This window comes from Pteropus vampyrus, unplaced genomic scaffold (genome assembly GCF_000151845.1).
Source record: "Pteropus vampyrus isolate Shadow unplaced genomic scaffold, Pvam_2.0 Scaffold48, whole genome shotgun sequence".
Classification (NCBI taxonomy): Eukaryota; Metazoa; Chordata; class Mammalia; order Chiroptera; family Pteropodidae; genus Pteropus; species Pteropus vampyrus.
Window position 1 is genome coordinate 5,689,564 of NW_011888829.1, and position 4,800 is coordinate 5,694,363.

Below are 4,800 nucleotides of genomic sequence, written 5' to 3' on the forward strand. Positions count from 1 at the left end.
ATAAATGGCCATCTATCCTTGCTGGAAATCTTTTAAGTGACAAGCAGCTCACGACTTTAAAATGTGACCAATTCCGCTGTAGGCTGTCCTCACTGTAGAAATTTCTTCTGTGTACTGAAACAAAATTAGCTTCCTGGTAACATTTCTCTATTGATGTTAATTTTTTCCTTTGATAATTTAGGAAGATTTTCCCTCTCAGCATGCATTAGTTACTACTGCTGCATAATAGATGATCCACAAACTTAGCTACTTAAACAGTTTGTGTGAGTGTGAGATACATTTTCTGAGGACCAGGAATCCAAGAGCAAATCACCGTGATAGTTCTAGCTCAGGGCATCTCACGAGGTTATGATTGTCAGTTGGTGTGGCCATCGTCATCTGGAGGCTTAACTGGAGCTGGAAGATTTGCTTCCAAGATGACCTACTCACATGGCTGTTGGCAGGTGGCCTCAGCTCCTTGCCATGTGGGGCTCTCTGTAGGGCTGGCTGCTGGAGTGTCCTCAGGACATGGCTGCTGGCTTCCCCCAGAGCAAAGAGAAGCCTCAGTATCTCTAGGACCCGATATAATCACACACTATCACTTCTGCCATATTCTACTTAGTAGAACTGAGCTGCTAACTGCAACCCAACTCAAGGGGAAGGGAATTAAGCTCTGCCTCTTTTTAAAAAATTTCTCTCTTTATTGATATTTTCTATTTGGTGAGGCATTATTCTTATTCTTCCTTTAATTCTTTAGACAAGGCTTCCTTTAGTTCTTTGAACATATCTATAATAGCGGACTGAAAGTCATATGCAGTAAGTCCAACATCTGGGCTTCCTCAAAGACATGTTCCAATGACTGCTTCTTTTCCTGTGTATGGGCCATACTTTTCTGTTTCTGTGACTCAATTTTTTTGTTGAAAACTGGACATTTTTTTCTTAAATTTTTTTTCATTGAGATACATCATATACCGTAATATTCGCTTTTAAAGTATACAATTCAATGGATTTTAGTATATTCAGAAGGTTGTGCAACTATCATAACTAATTCTAGAATACTTTCCTCATCCCCGCAAAAGAAACTTCATATCCATTAGTTGAAAAAGGGACATTTAAAATAATACGATGTGGCAACTTTGAAAATCAGACACCCTCCTTCACCAGGGTTTACTGCTGTTGCCATTTTGTTATCGCTGTTGTTGGTTAGTAACTTTCTTGGATTCTGTAAATTCTGTAAAATATGTATTCCCTGTCACGTGTGGTCACTGGGAATGGAGATGGGAGGTGTCTACATCCAGGGGACCCTGCTGGAGGCCCTCCTGATGTAAAGATAATCCAAGGGCAGCACAGGTGCCCTACCAACTGTTAGCCATATCCTTGCCTTTGGCCGGCCCCTCTGCCACTTGCGGTGTAGTCCATGATACCCTGCTAAGAGATTTTATGCCACCTGTAACACTTAAAATGAGACAGGTCTCTCTGCTATTGGACAAATGTGGAACTATCCATCCTTTCCACAAGAGTAATCTGGAATTATAACTTAAGTCCATGCAGTTGACTTATAAGTAGCTGTTTTCAGAGTGGCCAGTTAAACCTGGTGTTCAGCGTAGTAACTAATCAGTAGAAACGCCACACCCTTGGCCAAGCCACATTCCCCAAAGCAAAGGGCTGAGGCTAGGCTGATGATCTCTCTTTCACCATACAGAGTCTTCCCAGGTGGGCCAGGTTAGCAGGTTCCTGGAACCAGACCGCCTCGGTGTGTGTCACACACAGGTGTTAAGAGTGATATTACAGAGATCTCTTGTTTGCTGTAATAAGCCCGATTTTCATTGGAGAAAGAGGCCGAGAGAGTTTCACTTTGCAATACGCACGCAGGGAGGAACTGGCCTGCACAGTAGAGGGGTAGAAGGAGAATAACTGGAATGTACATGCCAGATCTTGCCCTCTTGGTAAACCTAACCTAGGGAGTGTGGCAGGTTACAGATGGCTGTAAATTCTTTGATATTCCTCCTCCTATTGAGGGGTGAGATCTATTACTAGCCTATTACTTTTTTGACCTTTAGAGCATGGTCGGAGTGACGCTATGCTAGTTTTTGGGCTAGTCTTTAAAAGGACTGGCAGCTTCTGCCTTGGTCTCTTGGTGCCCAAGCCGTCACGTAAGACTCGTGTACATCATGTAAGAAGCCCAACTACCCTGTTGGACAGACTGTGTGGAGAGCCTCAGACCACATGGGGAGGGAAAGGGGCCCAGATGACCCCACCCTTAGGCCTTTCCTGCCAAGGTGCTAGGTACATGATCGATGACACCTTGGATGCTCCGGACTAGCTCAGCCGCCAGCTCAGCACCACTGAGTGACCCTGGTTGCTATCATGTGGAACAGAATGGTCCAGCCAGCTAATCTCCGCCCAAATTCCAGATCGATAGAACCATGAGATATGATAAAACAATTGCTCTGAGCTACTAGGTTGGGTTTGTTTGCTACACAAAGATATATGGCTGGAACAGGGAGCCAGTGCCCTTCCGTCAGGTGCCTTAGACATGAGCAAGGGACCAGAGTTAAACCTGGGCTTTTCTGAATCTAATTGTAGCTCTCATAGGCCTGAGGCGGGTGCCAGGACTAAGGGGCCTGCCCTGTGCATCACTGGGTGGGGCTCCTAGGTACCTCCCTGGTACACGAGCTGGCCATACTGAAGGAGGGTCTTCTTGGTATGTAGCAGATCTTGTGCTTATGAACAGCAAATAAATATTTAGAAGAGAAATTGCTGAGTCATGGATAAGTAAATTTCTAAGCTTCTTGATGTGTACTGCCAAATGATATTCCCGAAAGGTCCTGCCAGTTTCTAGTTCCTCCCACATTCTATGAGAGAACCTGCTCCCTGCCCCCTCAGTAACACTGGCTATTATTGACTGTGGTAGTAACTGTGATCTTATGAGAAATGTCGCAATTTGCATGACCTGAGTTTGTTCGTTTTTGCATCCATCACGCCTGGCATACTGTCTGCAACAAAGTAGGTACACAATGAGTATTTATTGAAAGAATAAAGACTCCAAAGGCTACAGAATCCATTCCTCCAGCCAGAGCCCTCTCCCATCACTCTGCTCTTGCCCTAGATGCCTCGCAAGTGCCTCAAGTTTATCGTCCAGTCAGCCTTGCCTCCCCGCCCCCGCCGGTGTCCCTCATCTCACCACCCAGCTAGAAACCTGGGAAGCTGCCTTATGCTTTGACCATTTCCTCTCACCCCCATCCAACCAACAGTCACATCCGGCCAATTCTATTCATTCCTTTTCAAAACTACTCTATCATTTGCCGTGTGTCAGGGATTGCTCTAGGTAAAGCCGTCGTACTTTTTAAATATCTCCTGGATCTCCCCGCTTCTCTCCATCTGCACTGCCATCACTCCAGTTCAAGCCGCCACCATCTTTCCCCTGGATTAGTACCAGTTTCTCTGCCATCCACACTCCAATTCATTATCCATCTTCCCCCCAGGGTGATATTTCTAACGTCAAAACCTGATCCCACTCTCTTGCTTAAAAGCCCTTAGTATTACCCCGAACTCCCCAAGCTAAAAACTGAAAGCTCATTAATATCTCGCAAAGCCCCTAAATCCTTTCCCAATCTTCTGTCTCCCAAGGTCTCCCGATAGCCATAGCTGCTTATAGTTTCTTCAATAAACATGGTGCTGAACTTTTAAAAACCTTCTTAAACTCTCTTATTCCACAAAGAAAATAGTGGGGTTTTCTTTTTGTTTGTTCTTTTTATTTGGATATGAGATACATTTTAGGGAGTCTGGCTCCCTTGAAAAGAGCCGTTCATTCAGAAAGGTTTTGGGACAGGATGACACTCTAATCAGTAAGGTAAGATCTAATCATGCAGGTGTGTGTGTGTGTGTGTGTGTGTGTGTGCGCGCGCGCGCGTGCGTGCGCTGAGGGGTGGGGAGGGGGATGATGTTTGTAGCTTAACTAAGCCAGGGGCTATAGCTTTATATTATTAATCAGCTATGGGCTGGTGACATGGCCCTGGCTATTAATAGCATAAGCTAGATGGGCTCTAAATCTTGAAGTGATAAGGGTAGAAAGCTCTGCGTGCTTGGAGAGGAAGCCGGTTTGTCCCAGAAATAGGGGCTAGGTTTCGGGGCGGCTCTACGTACTAGTTCACAGGCTCTCCGAGTCAGGCTTCCTGATCATGGGTGGCTGGAACAGAGTGCTCAGTCAGAGAAGCACCATGTCACTGGGACCGATCCCAGCCTTGCTGCTGGTGGACCTAGTTAGTGTCTTTGCATTGAGGCAGGTGGGGACTGCACCCTGGATCCTGCCTTGCAAATGTGAGTTGTAGATCCAAAGTCCGATGGACCACTCAGTGCAAACCTGTGCCCATGACCAGGAAAATGACAGTCAGTACATGTCCTATTGTGTGGGATTAGAGGAACTGATGCTGCATCAAAAGCGGGGGGCAGGACAGCCAAGCAGGCAGCTCCTTGAGAAACGCTGTCCTCTAAGACCAGACTCAGGGCATCTTTCTAGAACCCACTCTCCAGAGGTGGCTGGGGCAAACTTTTTAAGTGTTCAAGGTATGTGCTTGGCTGGTAAGACTTTGCAGCCTTTCCTATCTTTTCATGAACAAATTTAATAAGTATTTCACATCTATGGAGCAGCACTCTGGTTTCCTGATCCCCCATAGTTAACGAAGAACCGTCTCCAGAACTGACTAGAAGGTGAGTCTGACCCTGCTGACGAAACACTGTCATGCTGACGTGGAGTGAACGTTTGATGAAGGTGGTGGTCGGAGAGCAGGGGCAGAGCGGGGACTTCAGTGAACTTACAGA